This window comes from Oryctolagus cuniculus, chromosome 11, assembly GCF_964237555.1.
Source record: "Oryctolagus cuniculus chromosome 11, mOryCun1.1, whole genome shotgun sequence".
NCBI classification, from domain to species: domain Eukaryota; kingdom Metazoa; phylum Chordata; class Mammalia; order Lagomorpha; family Leporidae; genus Oryctolagus; species Oryctolagus cuniculus.
In genome coordinates, this window is record NC_091442.1 from 76,531,395 (window position 1) to 76,553,310 (window position 21,916).

At 36.7% G+C, this 21,916-nt stretch overlaps 1 long non-coding RNA gene across 1 annotated transcript; it reads right to left on the minus strand.

The window, feature by feature from the left end:
- Positions 1–1,386: 1,386 nt before the first annotated feature.
- Positions 1,387–21,708, minus strand: LOC127491040 (uncharacterized). The gene is made up of 4 exons (XR_007919504.2): positions 21,579–21,708; positions 15,360–15,438; positions 4,265–4,361; positions 1,387–1,582 (listed from the first exon to the last, which is right to left on the minus strand). It is a non-coding gene; the product is annotated as an uncharacterized lncRNA (long non-coding RNA).
- Between the last annotated feature and the right edge of the window lie 208 nt (positions 21,709–21,916).

Here is a 21,916-nt window from a genome sequence, read left to right on the forward strand (position 1 = left end):
TTCAGCCTGAATTCCAAGTTAGGCAGAACAGATATAAGCATCATGTATTAGTATTTCACATAGCCCAAAGACAGGTTTAAGTAGACATAGTCAATAATTTGCCAATAAAGTCTGGTTTGCCCCCTCCAGAACCAGGGAAACAATTCATCTCTGGAAACATGGGCTGTTGCCACTTTTATCATCTTTCAAACTTTAAAACTGATGCCATGCTATGTGTCCTCACAATTTGGTTACAAAATCTTCCTAACACTTTTAATATAATGGCAATAATCATCCAATGTAAAATAATAAGTAAAATGAAAAGGAATTATATTAGAGGGTTATGTGAAAATAATTCATTTCCACCTTTTGTTAATATTTGATATCTTGTGAAACGTTCTTATATTTATTTGAGAAGGAAAGAGACAGGAAATAGAGATAGACAAACAGAGAGACAGGGCGCTGCCATCCTCTGGTTCATTCTCTGAATGACCATAACAGCCAAGGCTGGCCTGGGGCTTAAACCGAGAGGTGGAAATGCACTCTAGGTCTCCTCATTGTGGGCAGGAATCCAATTACATGAACCATCACTGCTGCCTCCTACTGTCTGCATTGGTGGGAAGCTGGAGTTAGGAGTTAAAGCCAAGAATTCAACCCAAGCACTCTGCTGAGGTTCACATGAGGCTAAATACATGCTCCCTGTTCTTCATAACTTGGATAGTATTTTGTTTCTTGTCTGTGAGTCCATGTTGTATGAGAATTAGTTTCTGTTTGTATACTGAGTTATGAAGTTGGCTGATTTTCCCAAGGTTCACAAGATCTATTGGTTAAGAATTATATTTTAATTTTTTCAGTTTCTACCTTCTCTATCATGAACTTCACCTATGTATGGCACCAAGCAAACATAATGGGTGTAAAAGAAACATACTTATAAATAAACACATATATACACATATATGTGGGATATTAAATATAAAATACATAGATCTTTTCTATACATGCATTTGCTTTAGCAGTTAATTGAACACGTACTAAGCCAATGAATTTTCTGTCCTCTTCTTTACCCAGTAATTGTACCTGAATGAATGAATACATGCATGATGATTATCAGCATCAGTTCTATCACAAACGTCATGATTCACACATGCACTTTTCAAATGATTGATTGATTTGAGAGAGAGAGAGAGAGAGAGAGAGAGAGAGATTGCTTTTCTAACCTCTGGTTCACTTCCCAAGTGGCCACAATGACCAGGGCTGAATCAGGTTAAAGCCAGGATCCAGGAGCTTCATCTAGGTCTCCTATTTGGGTGGTGGGGGCCCAAGAATTTTGGTCATCTTCTGTTACTTTTCCAACCCATTAGCAGGGAGATAGATCAGAAGAGAAGGAGGTAGATCCCAAACCAATAACCCCATGGATGCCAGTGTTGCAGGCAGCAGCTTTACCTGATAAGCCATGATACTGGTCCCACGTGCACACTTTTAAAATTTTTATCAGATATTAGTTCCTTCATTTGTTTATTTAATTGAATCTCATATTTGCTTTGCTTGACAAAAACATGTCTATCCTCCCTCCCCATGCATATGTAAGGAATACCAAGAGATCCTAGGCATAATCACAAAGAGATACACATATGTGCATTGAGATTAGCATTGTCTTAGGAAAGAAAGAAGAAAGCGTGAGGATTCTTAAATCTTGATAGATTTAAAAGCACAAAAGGAATAAAATTTTCCTTTACTTAAAAACCATTCTATTAACATTTCCTTCAGACATGGTAGCAATTTCCTTTTATTGACAACTTTCTGAGAGCTGATACACCATTTTTTAATGATAAATACACTAATAAGCCATTGTTTTCAGTAGAGGGAAATCAAAATGTTGAAAATTTTTAAGGATGAGTAAAAAGAAGGGAATAGTGTCTTCTATTAGTTTAGCCTATAGAAAAAATAGCCTAAAGGTGTTTTTTACTATTTTCCAGAATTTTTGTTTTATTTATTTGTATTTTTCCCTGTGTAGTCTTTTATTTCCCAAAAGTGAGGCACTGGTGTGGTCAGAAAATATTTAATCTTAAAATTACACTTTCTTCTCCATCCAATTTGTAAGCAAACTGAAAATATAAACCAGCTTGAGTACATTCTACTCTATATTGCAAAATAACTTTCATGGGTTATTTTATTTCTGTGTCTAATTTTTTATTATAAGTAAGTAATAATTTTCAACTTTAGATAAGGCAAGTTCATATAAAGCACAATATGTTCACTTTGAGGATGAATCTTGAGGACTATTATCTGCTTTTACAAATCACCAAACTTCTTCTCTATAAAAATAACTTTCTTCTCCGGGCTGACTTTGTGGCTTAGCAAGTAAAGCTGCCACTTGCGACGCTGCCCCAAATGGACACCAGTTCTAGATCAGGCTGCTCCACTTCCAATCCAGCTGCCTGCTAATGGTCTGAGAAATCAGCAGAAGATGGCCCAAGTGCCTGGGCCCCTGCCACCCACATGGGAGACCCAGAAGAAGCTCTTGGCTCCTGGCTTCAGCTACCCCAGGCAATTGCAACCACTGGGGAGTGAACAAGTGGATGGAAGACCTCTGTTTCTCCTTATCCTCATTTGTAGCACTGACTTTCAAAAAAAAAAAAAAAAAAACCTCCCTTCTCTAGTAAATATGAATTTTTTCTTGGCATAATTTTTCAAAAATAATGAGAGAAATGATTTTTATCTGTATTCTAGTATTGTCCCATTTTTAGTAAAAATGACTAAATCCTATTTCATATTTCTTGTCAACTACTTAGGTTAAGCACACAACTAATGTTTACCTATTTCATGGTTCCAGTACCCACTCAATGTTTGCTCCATGTACACTTACTTCCAGCTAAAACCAATTAGTTCTCTATGCATGCCTGCGCACACTTAGAAGCAGCAGCATTTTCCTCAAATAGCTGAAATCCAATGTCTAAATTGTTGACCACTGTGAGAGTCACATTTGTAAATATCTGGCATAAACGATAAAATTGGCTTACATATATTGAAAGATTGCTACGAGGCAAATCATTGCTTTATTATTAACTTATCCCATAGGACTGATTTTAAAATAACCATGATTCTAGCAACATTTATTGAACACTTAGTATGTTTCAAGAACTCTACTCAGCACTTAATCTGTATTATCCCAGTTCAACTTCAGACAACACTATTATATGAGAAGTGTTAGCTCCAGTTTGTAAAAGAGAGTAGTTAGCCTATCTACAACATCGTAACTGGTAAGTTCCTGTGCTGATTTCCAAACCAGATCATCCTATATTAAAACTTATGTGTTTAATAAGATGGCAGAGTGAAAAGAGCCTCTGGAAGAGCCATCACTGGGGAGATAATTGCTTATGATCACTGCAGTTTAAAATGGTTTTAAATATCCCACCACTGAGAAACTCTTGGCCCCCTCTATATATGCCACAAGGGATATAAAACCATAAACTTCAGTTTCCTTTTTAAGTGATTGCCCAGCAAGTGGAAAGTCTTTTTAAGAAGTCATGAAGGGGAAATGAACGAACTCAAAATCCCTCATCAGCTTCATGCAGAAAGCAAACTCTTTTGTACAAACGCATTGTGCTGTAAACAGTTCCATTATTGTCTGATCTCCCTTCCTAGCAGGTAAAATGTGACACAACAATAAATTTCTATTCACCATATAACTCCTGATGCTACAATAAATAGCATTGTTCAAAGGCACAAGGCCAATTATTTTCCACTTTGTAACTGTTTGAGTAGCAACTGGACAGAAATAAGTGACTTGGTGTTTATTTTGCCCAAGGACAAAGTAGGAGCAATTTAAATCTTGATTGGTAAGCTTATATTCTAGAATTTTAGGCCAAGAAAAACCATTGAGATTAAATTGCCCATTCCTCTTAACTTGCTCATGAAGAAATCAGAAAAGTTAAGTAGCTAATTCGTGAACACAAAACTGACAATTGAGTAATCTGGGAAAGGAATACAGAAGTCTTTTTTGTTTTTTAACATTTTGTTCTTTACTGAGTCTGACTTGAGGCACTGTTTTATATATTTAATTAAAATTGACTTATTGTTTATTCCTTCTCTAAATCTCAGCCATTATATTCCCATTGCTATAACCAAAATCTCCAGTCATCCTGGGTTTTGTTCTTTTTCACTAAACAAATCACTTATCTGTACTTTGAAGTTTGTGATTTATTTATTTACCTTTATATGTCTTTATTTATTGCTGTCTATTTTTAAAAACTAAAGGATCCTTAAAGCCAAAATATTTACCTACCTTTGTCAACTATTTATAGTGGGGAGACTAATCATTTCTGTTTGCCTGTGTTCCGTCTCCTTGTGTGTAGGGTTCAGTGCTAACATTGGAAACATACCTTGGAAAACATGAATGAGTTGATTAATCTTAGGGAACCTTTACATATAGCTTTTTTTCAACTTTTACATTGCACCCTTTCGAGGAATATATTAGTATAAGAGTCATCATATCTGGAAAATGGCAGTGTCTTAATTTGTATAGAGCTATTCCTTGAACTAGGGTACTTCCAGTTATATACTCATCTTAAAGATTTATTTGTTTGTTTGTTTGGAAGGCAGAGTTACAGAGAAGCAGAGGCAAAGACAGATAGAGAGAGAGATCTTCTATCTGCTGGGTTATTCCCCAGATGTCTGCAATGGCCTGAACTGCGCCTATCTGAAGCCATGAGCCAGGAGCTTCTTTGGTGTCTCCCATGCAGGCACAGGGATTCAAGGTCTTGGGCCATCTTCTGCTTCCCCACGTCATAACAGAGAGCTGCATCAGAAGTGAAGCATCCAAGACCCTAATGGCACCCATATGGGGTGCCGACATTGCAGGCAGTGGCTTTATCTGCTACGCCACAGTGCCGGCCCCATATCCTCATTTTAAAGTTATGCTGAAGTTGCTCAATTAGCATCTGTAGCCTTACACAATTATTAAAATTGTAATTGGGTAGGCATTTGGCACAGTCACTAATTCACCATTTGTGATGCCCATATCTTATATCACAGTACCTTATTCAACTCTGGCTAGTCTGCTACTTATCCAGCTTCCTTTCAAAGTATACTCTGGGAGGCAGGTGATAATGACTCAAGTATTTGGATCCCTGCCACCCATGTGGGAGACTAGGATTGAGTTCCTCATTCCTGGCTTACTGCAGGCATTTGTGAAGTGAACCAGTGGATGGAAGTCTTACTATCTGTCTCATATTCTATTTCTCTGTAATTCAAATAAAACAGAAATAAATACATAAATTTTTAAAATTTATAACAACAAAGGAATAATGCTCAGTTCTGATTTCTGATGATAATTTGTATACCTATGCAGTATTACATAGTTTTCAATCTCAAATTTGGGGCTAAGTATTTCTCTGGACATGAATGAATTGTAAGGTTTTTAGCATCATTTAGATATGTATTTATGTATTATGAACACATATAGACAAATATATACATATATAACCTATACACTATACATATATATTTATATGCATTTATAATAAATTTATAATCATATGGGTGCTAAATACATGCATATACAATGTCTTAAAGGGTACTTGTTATTTGATTGTTGGCTCAGGACTGTAAAATACCAGTTAGGAAGAGTACACCGAAAAAATAATCAACGAAAGTGTCTTGGTTTCAGGAAACATAGAGCAAATCCCTTCACTATAAGAATAGGATCCCCTAAAAATGGCTTTTAGATTAATCTCAACAGAGTGGCCATCACGATAATGAGGGAGGCTTGGCAGACCCGTGTTCAACTCCATTCTCCTGCTGTGACAAACAGCAAACCATATACTTAGAACCTGCTTGCATTGTTGAGCTGAAATTTGTCATGTCACTTCCTATACAGTCCCTGATTGTGTTTGTGGTATGGGACTGCTCTACAAAGTCTTCATAGAATTGCAGTTATCAGCTATTCACTGTTATCACAAACAACAAAATTACTGGTTTTTTTTTTTTTTTTTTTTTTTTTTTTTTTTTTTTTTTTTTTTTTTTTTTTTTGCAATCATCCACTTCCAATAGTTCTTTGAAGACCCTTCAATGACTGCTTAGTGTTTGGTAATTTTCTTTGGACCCCAACATTCACTTTGTCCACAGCCAGACTTCTTTATTCATTGTTATGAGGGAGGAATGCCTTTACAAAAGCCTGTTTAATATGTTTTTATAGAGGCTATTTGGTGGCTTTGTTAGTCCTTTCTCTTGATGTTTTGATCAAAATCACCCCAACACATTTATGATTGTATATTTTGCTTCAGTTTCTCCTGACTTGCATTTTGCTTCCTGTTCTCATGCTTAATCTATTTAGTTGCCACAATATTCTTAGTTAAGTTCACTTTCAAACATCCAAAATATTTTCCTGATATTTCAGTAAATGAATTTGAAGAAGGTACAAATTTTCAAGTTTACATAACTATATTCATTCTAAAATGTTTATTTATTTATTGGAAAGGCAGAGTGACAGAGAGGAAGAGACAGAAAGAGAGAACTTCCTTCCCCTGGCTTACTTCCAGAATGGCCATAACAGCCGACACTGGTTCAGACAAAAACCAGGAGCTAATAACTCCATCTGTGTTTCCCATGTGGGTGTCAGTGGCCCAAGCACCTGAGCCATCTTCTGCTACTTTTCCAGGTGCATAAGCTGGGACCTAGACTGGAATCAGAGCATCCAGGTCTCAAATCAGTGCTCTGAGATGCGATGCTGGGGTCGCAGGCTTCTGCTTAACCTGCTGCACCACAATGTCAGCCTCTATATAACTATGTTCTAAAAAGTTCAGAATTTGTCATAAGTCTCCATTAAAAGGAAAGTAAATTTTTTTCCAAAGAAAAGTAGGTCTTATTATATAAATGATAAAATAGAGAAAAAATTTTGTTATACTTTGGTTTTTATTATTTTTTCATATTCTATTCTTCATATTTTCTGAACATATTAATCATGTCTTAATATTTCCCCTGTATCTGAGCAATCTCCAAGCAGAAAAAATAAACCTCTCTATAAGAAGATAATACAGAATTTAACATTATGGCTATAGTTTTTCTACATAATACCTGCCATCTAATCACAAATTATCAGTCATAAATGGACTCTAAAGAAAGAGAAATTAAATACACAAGACAAACAGACTCTCAGAAGAATTAGAGATTGGAGTTAATAAGCACAATTCTAAAATAAAGGTAACTAGGATTCTTAAGAAAATGTGGAAGTAAAATGGCAAATTCTTGCAGAAAATTAAATAAATAACATATAATCAATTGTAGTATTAAAATTAAATTAATTGGAATGAAGAATGCAAAAATCAGAGAGGTGAAGTCTGGATTTTAAGATGGCAGACTAGAGAAGGGCATACTGTGCTAGGCTAGGGATAAATAGTTAAAAAAATGTGTGGGAAGTTCATTGTTAGGGAAAAGTTTGAGAGAAAACCACAGTGGAAATTCTACAGAAGGAAGAGGAACACTGTGGTTCTGGATGCAAGATGCAGATGTGTAGCACAAACTCGGACAGGACACACAACCAGCAGCCAAGAGCTGGAGACATGGTGGTTTTGGAGACTGAGGTGAGATCAGACTGCAGTAACCCATCCCACAGATGATATAGCCAGAGGGGGAGCGAGGTGTGTCGGGCCTGGAGCCCTAAGCAGGAGGGGATACCTGCTGACCCAGTTGAATAAAAAAAGGGCCATGTTTCTCTTAGCCATCCATCCTACAATGGTGCTGGGGAACCGGCTGAGAGAGGGTGGGCACCATTTTGAGCATAAGCAGCAGCTGTAGAAGCCCTGGTGAGAGCATACAGCAACAGCCTGAGACCAGACGCCATCTTCTCAGCAGTACTGGTGGCAGCACCTTTGGTGCAGCTGGCCAGGAGAAGGTGACATTCAGCCAGAGGCTCTTGCATACGTGTGTGGTCCGGAGATTCTAGCAGAAGGAGTAATCCACATTCCCCACTGACTTTGAGCCTGACTAGGAGGATTGACGGGGGCTGGGAACCTTGTAGGTCTGTGAGGTGCCCCAGCTTCCCGACATACCAGAGGCTCTAAGGCTCCAGGGCAGTTTCACCTTAGCGAGCACCCACAGGCAGCTGGCTCTGGAACCAGTCTCTGCAGCCTGGACAGGCTAGTGTGACAGCGTGGGTCCGTTACACCCTGTGGCTGTGGGATCCTTGTGTGCTGAGACTGTGGGTACTCTGTGACTGCAGGAGAGGGTGCAGGATATAGGTGGGTCTCTGGGCAATTACGGTTTGTAGCTTGACACACTTGGAACTCCCTGATTGCCGGAAGTGAGTCATTGCAGCAGAATCCATGCTCTCTGTGAGGACTATACAGATTCTTTGCTCAGTGCGTACAGCAGCACAGATGGGTATTGCACCCATATGTATTCCCTGATCTGCGGTAACTAATAGAGTATCTAAAATGTAATGTGTTGGAGTGAAATGGACATTTTGAGATTTGATGATTGTTTACAGCCCTTGTCTCTACTATTAAGGAAGAGTGTTTTTTTTTTTTTTTTATTTTATTTCTTCAAAGGCAAAAAAAAAAAAAAAAAGGTTGCAAAAATAGAATCCAGGCTCAAAAGATTCATGGGAGTTTGGAGTTTTGGGATTCTTAAACGATCTTATATGTATATCCTTTCTCAAGCCTAACAACTCTCTTTCCTATGAGAAACCTGATTGTGGCAAAAAGGAAATAGTTAGGCTTAGTAAATGTCTTCTTGCAATTTTTTAAAAGAATGATTTATTCATTTGAGAGGCAGAGTTATAGACAGAGAAAGAGAGAGAGATCTTCCATTCCCTGGCTTCCTCCCCAACTGGCCTTATTGGCCCCACAGCTAGGCCAGTCCTCAGCCAGGAGCCATGAGACTCCTCCATGTTTCCCATGTGGATATAGAGACCTTAGCGCTTGGTTCATTCTCCACTGCTTTCCCAGGCCATCAGCAGAGAGCTGGATCAGAAGTGCAGCAGCCAGGACTCAAACTAGTGCCCATATGGATGTTGGTGCTACAGGCAAGGCTCAACCTGTTATGCCACAATGCTTACCCTTTAGTGCAACTTTTACACTTGCAAAATTGAGTTCCTTGCCTGACCTTCAGCTATTTAGAGTATGGACTGTAGATGGTGAGGGTCTCGTCTCTTTAAATGTTGTTAACAAGGCCTTACGAATTTTCACTTTGCTTTAAAATGTGGATTAATAAATCTAAGCTGATAATTTTCTTTTTTCAATCAATCAGCCATTCCAATACAATAGTCCTTATGAGTTTTCTCCATACTTCTCAATTGCTTCAGACTTTCACCAGCTAGTGAGTTTCATTCTACCTGTATCTCATGCTAGCTCACCACAGGTGGATGTATGAGCAGTCACACTGCAAAATCATGCTTGCAGCATTCAGTACCCCATATGGCACTAGTCATAATGTCCTTATCTTCATATAACCAATAAATTATACAACTCTAGAATTTTTCTCATAAAATTAGCTTCTTAGAATCACTTAACTCAGGGCTGGCGTTGTGGCATAGCATGTTAAGTTGCCACCTGCAGTATAGACTTAATGTACTGTGTAACTTCGAATCCCAGCTGCTCCACTTCTGATTCAGCTCCCTGCTAATGTGGTGCCCACATGGTGGGCACTGAAGAAGACAGAAAAAGGGGGAGTGGGGATCTTCCATCTGCTGATTCACTCCCCAGATGGCCCCAATTCTCAGGTCTGGGCCATGTATCTGTGTGTGTATCATGTGTATGGATGTATAACCCTACCTTTTCAAAAATAAAATCTTTTTTATTTTTATTTTTATTTGACAGGTAGAATTATAGAGAGTGAGAGAGAGAGAGAGAAAGGTCTTCCTTCCGTTGGTTCACTCCCCTAATGCCACTATGGCCGGCACTGTGCCAATCTGAAGCCAGGAGCCAGGTGCTTCCTCCTGGTCTCCCATGTGGGTGCAGGGACCCAAGCACTTGGGCCATCCTCCACTGCCCTCCCGGGCCACAGCAGAGAGCTGGACTGGAAGAGGAGCAACTGGGACTAGAACCCGGGGTGCTGGCACCACAGGCGGAGGATTAGCCGAGTGAGCCACGGCGCCGGCCCCAAAAATAAAATCTTTAAAAAAAAAATAGTTACTGAAGTCAAGTCCTTAGGGTGCAAACCAGACACTGAAAAACTGTTCCATTTCACTTATTAACTTAGGATATACGCTGGAAATAGAATAGTAAGGTGAGATTGGGAAGGAACTGAAACAAAACGAAAGCCTCTAATCTGTGATGGAAAATGGCTTTAGCCTCATTTCACTGAGATGATCAAAAGCAGTAATTGTATATCAGATTGGATTCCCTTGAATCAAAGTATCTAGCTATTGATACCATTGTGCAGTGAATAATTAGCTGATTGCTAATGGTGAAGATTGGAGAGATTGGAAATAACTTCCCCAGAAAGAGGTTTCTGGTGGACCAAAGACAATTTTTAAAATTTTTAAAAACTTATATTTATCTGAAAGAGAAAGAGGGAGAGAGATAGGAGAGAGAAAGGGAGAAAGAGAGGGATTCCACCCACTGGTTCACTCCCCAAATGCCTGTAAGTTGGGGCTGAACGTGACAAAATTAGGATCTAGAAACAGTTTCCCACATGGTAACAGTGTCCCAACTATTTGAGACATCATCACCCAGAGTACACATTGGCAAGGAGCCAGAATTTGGAGCAGAGCTGGGATTCAAACTGAGGCCATCCAATATAACATGTGGACGTCCCAAGAAGTTTTGTAATTGCTAGGTCAAATGCCTATGCTCAAGGCTAATTCTGTAAATAAATGAGAAAACTGTGACCCAGGGAGGGTGCATGTGCTTGCTAAATTTAGCTGGGTGGATTTACTGGGTTTCTCTGGAGAGAGAGAACCAATAGGATATTTTAGTAGCCAACTTTTTATTACTTAAACTAAAATACCTGAAATGAGCTACTTATTAAAGAAAGTTTTTCAGCTCACAGTTTGGAGGTTGACAGTCCAAAATCAGGCGACGCCATTGATCAGGCATTTGTTGAGTGTGGTGAGTGGCGGAACATTTTTGGAGAAAGGGTTACTTTGTAAACCAGGAAACAGAAACAGGCCATTATCCACTATGCTTGTGTGGTTTATTCTTATAAAGCCACTGTGATTATATCATAAGAGCTCTATCCAAGAACCAAATCCAAACTATCTTCCAAAGACCCAAACTTCAGAAATATAACTGAATGTAGCCTTTACCCTAGTTCTTCAACTATTAACATTAATTCATTAACCTTTAACTTAAGACAGGATTAAACATCTGCATGAGTTTATGTTATAACTATAACAGAGCCAAGCTATTATAATAAACCTACCTATATGTGTGTATGTGGGTGTGTGTGTGTGTGTGCACACATGTGAGTGTTCTATCCATCTATTGGATAAGCCAATGTCTTATAATACATTTCTTTTATATGAGTCATTGGCTCACATCATTATGGTGACTGAGAAATCTCAAGGTATAGTTTAATTCCAGTCTGAGTTCAAAAGCTTGAGCACCAGTGGTGGTCATGGTATAATTCTTGTCCAAAAGCCAGCAGGCTTATGACCAAGAATTGCTGATGGGATTTCAAGTCAATTCAAGTAATAAGATATGAAGACTGATCTCTTAGTTTAAGGCAGCCAGGCATAAAGAGCGCTCAGTTATTGAGCTTTTCTGTTTACAAGGTGAATTTTCTTAGGTCACATGCTTGGCCAGAGTATTTTAGATATCTGATTCTTTTTGATTTTAGAATATTTGCTATATATGTTGAGATCTTGAGGTAGACCCAGCTCTAAACATGTAATGTATTTGTATTCTGTATATACTTTGTAAACATACTCTGCAGATGTTTTCATATGATATTTTAGTGCACTTCAGTGTTGACAGTGACTCATCATATGAGGTCAGATGTGAAATTTTCTATTGTTATTTTATGTTGATCAAAAGATTTCAGATTTGGAAGATTCTGGGTTTCACACTTTTATATTAGGAATGGTTAAATATTTTTAAGATTTATTTATTTATTTGAGAGGCAGAGTTACAGACAGAGAGGGAAAGACAGAGAGAGAGGTCTTTTCATCTGCTGATTCACTCTCCAAATGGCTACAACATCTGGAGCTCAGCTAGTCTGAAGCCAGGAGCCAGGAGTTTCTTCTGGGCCTCCCATGTAGGTGCAGGGGCACAAGCCCTTAAGCTGTCTTCCTCTTTTTTCCCAGGTCATTAGCAAAGAGATGAATCTGAAGTGAAACAACCAGGTAAACTGGCACCCATTTAGGATGCCAGTGCCTCAGGCAAAGGTTTATCTGACTATGCCACAGTGCCAGCCCTAGGAATGGTCAACTTGTATTCAAATCTTCAGTTGTCTAGTAGAGGCCCATTCTCATTAAGATGGACAGGTAGCTTTACTCAGACCACACAAGTGTTAAACATCATCAGAAACACATTGAAGATACTATTTCACCAAATAGCTGGATATTCCATAGTAATTTTGGAAGTGGGTCATAACTGCAACCATGATACTAGTGATATTATAATGAGTCTGGGGTTAATTAAGGTAAAGATATGGCTGACAATGTCACTGCCTTTTCTGAAATATTTACCAACCCTATAGCGTTTGAGTTGTTATTTCCGTAGTCCAAGAGACTGAGCCATCTCAGTTTGACTCATATCTAGGTGTCTGTCTACTCGAACAGACTCAGATTGGGAAAATCAGATAATCTTTACCTTGATTTTGTGGCTCAAATAAAGTAATTCTAATTCACTATGGATATTTGACTAAGCTATAAACTTGGAAACTATAAAGTAATTATCACAAAGCTAACATGTGAAACGAGAAGAAATCTATTTTCCAGAAAAAAAAAATTAATGTGTATACATCAAGGGCAAAATAATTGGCCAAGTTGTCTTCCAAATCTAATCCTACTTGAGAACCAGTTGAAATGTGGTTGCCTATAGAATCATTGGAATGATTAAAAATCTTAGACTATCAAAAACTGTTTTAATTTTTGTGGAGCTAAAGAGTTCCAAATTATAACAACTAATACTAACTATTAGCTTCACCTATTTTAGTTTTTTTTAAACAGATGTTGTCCATAGGAAGTTACCAAAGGTAATACTATAGTATGTATCCCTTCCAAATATTGAAAATCAATTACTTCTATGAAATAAAATAACAAAACTCACAATAAGAAATCACAGAAGTTAATAAAAGAAAAAGAACAAGGTAGTGGATGTCTTCAAAATTAAAAGTACATTCATCACAGTCTTCAAGGATAAGAATACATTGCCTTTGAATGCATCGCCTTCCCTGGCTCAGTGAAACAAGGAAGGAAGCAGAGCAAGGGGCTGAGGACTGTTTGGGATTTCAGGAAGAGTGTTCTGGTGCAGATTTTCTACAGTGCTTAAGGCTTTGTTTAGTAATTTTGAGAGGATTCAACAAAGCACAGCTTTGCTCTGAATTGGGTGATATTGGAAAAAGAAGAGATGATTGTATGATGATTGTCTTAATTATTTTTTTCTGGAAATTAGGAATGAGCTAAAAATTTAATTTTTAGAAAAGCAGAAGTCACTTAGGCTAACTGGTAGGAGAGGATATTTGGTCATTTTTGTTATTTGGACAATGTTCTCCTTTATGTATTGCTTGAATGTGATTGTGAGCTGTAATTGTTTTCACTTGGCTCCATCTTGATCTTACGGTAGTGTTGTGTAATGTTAATTTATTGTGAGTGTATGTTCCATTTGAAAACACCATTGCCTAATTGTAGCAATAAGCCGTCAGCAGGGCTATTCTTTTCCTATCTTCTATTTTTCCCTTTTTCAGCACAAATCTGGAAAATATAGCCACGATTTGGCTTGAATGTGAAGGAAATCCATATCTTAATCAATAGTAATATACTCAGAAAGGGGAAATGTAATTTTCTGTTTCCTTCTATACACATAACTAAATAATCTGAACAGCACTCTACCTATATACCAATTGATCTTGAATAAATTCAGAGCACATCTTATAAAACATGTCTGCATTCATAGAAAATAAAAGGACTCTAAGGAGCAAACAACAAAGTCACTACACAACTCAGCAAGTATGGCAAAGCAGTCTTACGGTACTCATCTTCACATTCGTTTAGCAGTGTTTGGTTGAACACAAGACAAAGTAACTATTGCTCATTCTGATTTTGATATACATATAGTCCTATGACTGGGTTTGGTCAATGAACAGAATGCAGTCAAGTGATATGAAACTGTGTCTCTTGCCCTTTAACTGTTTTTCCTTCCTCCCTCTGCCAGATGTGGTGTATATAAGTGAAAACACGTTAGACCCAGAGTTAAAGAACAGCTAGGGAAGACTGACAAAATAGAAGGAACTTGGGTCTCTGAAATATGGGGCAGCAATGCCCGTTTTAGACTGTACCTGAATATTTACATGATAAAAAAACAAGCTTCTATATCACTTAATTCACTGCTCTTTTTAGGTCTTTCTATTCCTCTTCTAAACCTAGAACAATTGATGCAATCAATAATAATAACTATAAAGGCCAGGATTCTATCACAGAGATTGTTATCACTAGGGTTCCTGGTTTTATTTTTTTATTTATTTAATTATTATTTATTTTTTTTTAGTAAAAGAATTCAGTCAAGAGACATGGAGCGGCCAAGCAAGATACTGAGAAGTAGGAGCGGGCTGTCCCGGGCTGTTAGGGGATTTGGTATAAGACAAACGAGGATACTAGCACTAGTATCTGGAAACGAAACCCAGGCTTTTCGAGGTTGAACCTGAGACTTTTGTATTAAGTCATGACTCTAAGAAGTCCAAGGATTGATAATTTCACCTGGTTCCTACAATAATAAAATGTAAAACCTGCTTTAAAGGGAAGCAGCTCTGCTGAGTCTCTCTGGGCTACTGTTTGTGATAATAATCTTAGGATGAGAAGAGAAAATATTTCTAGTGTCCTAATATCAGAATAGGAGACTAAAAATGTTCTTTTTACTTTTGAAGGTCTTTATCTTATAAATATCACTATAGATTAATGACTTCATTCTGCTTTGTGTTTTATCTTCTTAGGGACTAGAGCACCTGAGAAACTAAGTTTGCAAAAAAACAAACAAACAAACAAACAAAAAACTCAGTTTAGAATATGACAGCCTTTCCTGGAATTGGGAGAGGTGAGGAAAGATATAATGTAAAGAAGAAGGATAAAAAAGGATATTTATTCAGTATTTACTTTGTCAGGCGCTCTGCATCCCACATGGAAAATGGGCTGAGAGATACTAACAAAGGTGTTAAAAACTGTACATTTTGGAGTGAAATCCCAGGGCCAGCTATCCGTAAGAAGAAGAAATATCTTTACCAACCTCCTTCCACAGCATTCTGTGATCTCTGGTCCTCTAACCATTATCTGCCCATTTATCTTCTCTGGCTTTTTTCCTTAGGCTGCATAATAAATTTAACAAGTCAATATAGCTCCAGAAAAATGTATTATATAAACAAATCTAACCTCACAGTTCCTAGTTCAAAAAGAGTGTATATAATCATTTAAATTAAATATTTGTTTAGCAAATTACAAATTAGTATTAGAAGTATATGTATGATTTCATGCAAATAAAATCAGCATATCTTCATGAAAATAAACTATAGAAAACTGTTTTAAACACTTAGAAATAATTGAGATGTAGTAAAACAGTTCAAAGTAAGCATTTTACTGTAAATTTTATATTCCATTAATCATCTTATTTGTACTCCAAAAATTTAACATTGTAGTCTTATGTTTTGCTGTCTAGTAGTAAATCTTATTTGTAATTGTATTGTGCTTCTATTCTTATATATGAATTCAACATCATTTTGCCCAGTTGAAGTTTCTTTCATGTAACTTTTATTACTACATTGTTGTGTATATTCCTATGGACAGAAAGAATTCTACCTCATTGTTGACTTCTACATATAAATTACAAATATTATTTCTTGACCTCTAAATTCCACATAAGGATTGACATTCATATATAAATTGTTCGTATTATCTATTTATCTGTATATACTTTTCTAGTTTGCAACTTGCACCCGTGAATCATACAAATATCTGATTCTGCTTACTTTTAAGCTTTAGGTTAAGTTTTAGCTTTAAATCTCTGTTTACATTTGCTTTCAAACTGTAAAATATGTGACTATCATTTTATATACTCTACTCTGAATTCCGTTATTATGAATTGTTTTCAGTATCCCAACAAGATGATTACCTGAGATAATTTTTCCTGTTTAATCTGGATAATTCTTATATTGTTCTGTAATATGAACTTCCTTCTTTCTTCATTCTGGCTACATTTATACATGTGAATTATTCTTGGTTTTATTTAATTATCAACATGGGTGACATTTAATTTTCATTGTCATTCTTCAGCTAAAAACAAGGTCTATGTGTTCTGCTGTTCACATAGTTCTTTTCACAGCACTTATCCATCTAGTGAGCACTTTTGTACTCCACTTGGGTCTTCTATCACAAAGACTAGTATTCAGATATGTTTACTAAAAAAAAAGATTCTGGAATCAAACCTTTTACTCGCACCATTTTCACACACTAGAATTGAAACAAAATAATTTCCAAGCCAACTACTTTGATATACGTGTGGGGAGCAACCCGGACTGGACTGAGTTACTGGAATTAAGACTTATTCTATGCATCTGCTCTCCCACAATATGGCGCTGGGAGAGAAGAAAACAGCTTTTACACAGCTGCCTCCAGTTCAACCAATAAACTGTGGGACCTGTTCCTGATTGGAGAGCAGCGTACTCGGCGTGTGGGCAGCCGAGTTGGGATTGGCGGAGGAGGACTATAAAGGAGGAGAGAGACGGCATGCACCAGGAACATCTAAGGGGAACATCTAAGGGGAACGCCTGTGCAGCCCCCGAGAGAGCCGGCCGGCGGTGTGCCGCTCCCCTGCGGAAGTGGGGAATGTGGCCAGGGGGAACCGCCCTTCCACGGAGGTGGAAGGGACAGTAGCCAACCCGGGAAGAACCAGCAGCAAACTCGGGGAGGGCCGAGCAGACGAAAGAACAGCGCAGGGTCCTATGTCGTTCCTCCACGAAGAGGGGGAGCGACAATACGTAATAAGTACCTGCTCCAGTAGGAAGGAGTTAATAACAACATCCCCTTCTTTCTTATCATATATTTTTCTTTCTAGCAGGACAAACATGTAAATGATTGTGTACTTGTTAAAGAAACATAAAAAGAAATAATTTCTGAGATAAGTACATATAACAATCTTGTGCTATGTGTATGTTATATAGGTGAAGAAAATCTATTTCTTTTTAATGCTTGGATGACTTTTAAGGAAATTAAGCAGAATTCTTACAGAACATCTACCCTGCAAGAGAGGAAAATTAGAGAGGCCCATAGGTGCTATGGTCAGCTTTTCCCTTTGGACTAGGTTGCTGGAGAGAGCAGGGAGACAGCAAACAATACCAAAGTCTTCTGCAGGCAGGAAGCTGGATCTTAGGTGTTTCAGGAAAAAAAAAAAAAAAACTAAATCCAGCTTCTTCAACAGGTGCTTTAGCAGAAATGTGTCTGAGCAGCATGATGGTGGGAATCATACTTATCTCAGTCTTAGCTGGAAGGGGAGAAGTAAAAGAAAAACCTGCTAGGAAGAATCTCTGAGCACACGCCCTCAATTCACTCACTAACCTGAAAAACCTGGTGAAAATTTATTTAAAGTACTCCTAGATTCATAGTGAGCCAGACCAGTAATAGGAGGAAAATGAAATACTTTATTGAGGCACTCACATTTCAACTAGGACTCAAAAAATTATCACTGGAAAGATCAAAGTAGCATTAATTCCCTCACCCTCACTCCAAATACCACAGAATGCAGTTTCTTTCTTTTTTTGTTTGACAGGTAGAGTTATAGACAGTGAGAGAGAGAGAGAGAGACAGAGAGAAAGGTCTTCCTTCCATTGGTTTACTCCCCAAATGACCGCTAAGGCCTGCAGTGTGCCGATCCGAAGCCAGGAGCCAGATGCTTCCTCCTGGTCTCCCATGTGGGTGCAGGGGCCCAAGCACTTGGGCCATCCTCCACTGCCTTCCCGGGCCACAGCAGAGAGCTGGACTGGAAGAGGAGCAACTGGGACTAAAACCGGCATCCATATTGGATGCCGGCGGCACAGGCGGAGGATTAACCAAGTGAGCCACGGCGCTGGCCCCAGCATGCAGTTTCTCGTCCTAGAAACACTGAAGACCAAATGATAGAGTTGTTGTTTTAGACAATACAAGTGTATTGTAATATGACACAGGGGATTTGAATCATGATACATTTACGTCTTTCCCTTTTGAAGATAAAAAACTATTCCTTAATTGACAAATAAAAATTTTACGTATTTATGGTATAAATAGAATATTTTTATGTAAGTATGCATTATAGAATGACAAAATCAAGCAAATTCCCATATGTATTATTAGCTCATATACATTTTTTGCCATTGAATCTGTTCTAGCAGTTTTCAAGAATACAATATATTGTTATTAATTATTACAAATAGAATGAATTCCATAAATACATGGTATTTAGGGCATATTTTATACAAACTTAATATTTAATCATATTCATCCTTTCTATTCTGTTAACGTTTAGTTCACTACCAAAAAAAAAAAATCTGTATAGCTGTTTCTCTCACAATGTTCCTTGGGCTGTACTAATTTGGGATGATATTATCCCTTATGATGCATGATTTTTTATTAATTTCTACCAAATGTTGTACATCTGCCAGTAGAAACAGACGGCTTTGAGAGGGGTGAAATACATGATCTCTTGCACCTGTTACAGCCTCATACTATAAAATAAATTATTGAAACATGTTTTAAGCCATAAAAATCATTATAATTTTGTGGTTGGCTTTAATCTTCTATACTTCTACAGAATGAATTGCCCATGGATGCCATTTTTATGTAGAAATATATAGTTGCATATTCTTATCAAGAGCATTTATCAGTTAAAACATGAAACAACAGACCCTCTTATCTGTGGAGGATATGTTCAAAGACCCCTGACAAGTTCCAAGAGAAGGCCTGATACTTCATATCGTACTGAATCCCATATATTTTCCTTTAGTTCATGGAAAAATATTAAAAGAGAAGTTTGTCACAAGATTTTTGAAACCTATGATATTTTTTTTCAAAATATGTATCTTCCATAAACTTTTTGAACTTGTCTCATACTGTATTTTTCTATTCATACATACATACATATCTATGAAAGAGCTTAATTTAGATACTAGTCACAGTAAGAGGTTAACAAGAATAACAGAAAATAGAATAATCATACTGTAATGAAACAATGTGATGGTAACCACAAATGAGTTCTCCTGTCAGTTAATAGTGTTCTTTTTGTGTTATTAACACTTAAAACACATCTTATACATTTTATCATGGTTTCTTTGCAGCTTTATCTACATTAATATTGTGTGGCTAAAACTAAGACATTAGACATTAGAGGAAATGTTCACTTTTATACATTGACTATGTAATTTGGTGATAAGATAGACTGGCTTGAGTGAATGAATACTAATGAATAAAGTACATGAATTAATTTATTCTAGATTTCATTTACTACCCATATACTCGGAAATTTATTCCAGATCCAAGATTTAACGCACAAACAGCCTGATTTATCAGCACTCCTCAGTGTCTCCTCCATTTTCCCCCTGAATCTTTCTCATGGACAAAATTTTGCATGATCATCAGGAAATTAAGTTCAGCAGAGAAATGAGAGACAATCTGAGTACATTTTTTAAACTTCACCATGTCTTGGAGAAGACTAACAAAAGATAAAGTTCATAATATTAAACTGTAAATCCTAAACCAAATGATTTTGCTTTTTAGTTGAATTTTTATAAATATTGAATCCTCAATAATATTGTCTCCTCTGGATAAGGGTCTTGTATTTTATTTTTTAATGTGTCTTAACTACACCTAAGGCACTGTGAGGTAGTCAATGTATAAACCAATTAGAAATCACAAAATTGAACTCATGTTTTAGAATTAGCTATTGAAAGCACAAAACACACTTCTGATATTTGATGATGCTGTTAATGAGAAATTGATGAGGAGCAGGTAAGTAGCAAGGGTGTGTTATAAATCACGTACACTAGACTCTTCTTCATAAGCACTGTTTTAGCTTTGTAAAAATCATTTAAAAATTTTGAGTGGGTATTAAATTTTTTCAAATCAACCATATTCTCCTAAATCAGTGTAAAATCCTTAGCCAGTAATGTCTTCATTAATCTGAAAAGAGCAACTGAAGCCTCACAGATGTAAAGCAAAATAGTAATTTAGAAAGTAGAATAATTATGATTTAATAACATGATATTTTCTTCATGCTTCTGGATAATATATAAAGCGAAAATGCATTTGACCTTATGTTTTCACACACAGATGCACTTTTAATTTGGATAATATCAACCTATTAAAAGATTATTTTCAGAACCATTCAGTTGAATAAAATTATTATTTTAAAAATTCTAAAGCACTAACTGAAGGTCAATGGTTCCTTATAGTTATAAATGTTAAGCCAAGGTTTGTGACTGTTTTTTCCTCCTGGTTATGGCATCAGGGTAAATAAGTCCTAAATTTCCAAATGAGCAATTTATATTTTGAGAAAAGTCATGGGTACTCATCGCATTGTTTAAGATTTATAATTACTAGGGTATAGTGTTGTGCTTCCAAATATGCTGAAAATATTAAATGTAAAGTAAAATAGAAAGCAAATACATAGACAATGTTATGCCAAAATACTTTATAAATAAAAATCAGATCATTTTCCCTGTCTGCATATACCAATTTACAGGAGTAATATTAAAGAAAAAGAAGTCATTTCTTACTATAAAAAGCCACTAGTGATAAGATGAAAATTTTGGTAATACTGTAAAATGAATGAGAACGGATTATTAGAAAGAAAAATTGAAACAGAAAATTCATCACTAGAGTCATTCAAGGAGAGAGCTAGTATGCATATTTTTGGTCTATTTATTTAAAATTTTTCTTCTTTTAATTTTTTCTCTAAACTTCTCATATAATTATTTGTTTCTGAAAATGCTACTTATTAAAAATTCTTTATCAAAATATTTGTTGAATTGTAAATTATGTTTCATATTGTTCAAGTAAGGAGATGATTATTAATATATAATTTTAAGAATTACACAGTATTTCAACATATTTTTCAGTGCTTAAGGAAGAAGTGGAAAATGATACAACACACAAGAATGCACTCAATGGACCAAGTATATTATTCACAAAATGAGTAAGTTCCAAAATTATTAAATTCTAGTTTCTCAATTAGCATGCAAATAGTCTTATCTTGAAAGTAAAGTATAACAGGTTTGAGACCTAACTTTATAGAAGAATTCTGGAAAGAAAGAGTTTGAGCCACGCAGTGGACATCTGTGATGGTAAGTAAGATCCCCAGACACCAGCAAGTGGTGTTAGTGACAGCTGTTAAGGTTTTTCAGATTACTTTAAAGGCAAACAGTATAGCCCTGTCATAGCTTGAGTGTCTCCGTTTGGTGAAGTGGCTCACAGAGCATATCCATACCTTGGCCTTAAAGGGACTGTCATACTCTTAAGTTGGCTTATAATGTTGAAGTCGAGTACATGATGTCAGTAACTCATATGTGTGGTCTGAGAAAGGGTGATGTAACATTGTTGAGAGAGGGGAGTACACTGAAATTGTTGTCATAGAAAATGTGATACCTTCGTAACCAACTATGTAAGGATTTGGAATTATTTCATAGTAATATAACATTATATCTCTCCTAGAGACTTACAATTTAGGTAATACAAGACACAGAGAAATGATTAATTAATTTATTAAAAAATATCTTTGAACACGTTAGATATACAGACCCGATTTGACAACTATTAAGATAAGCC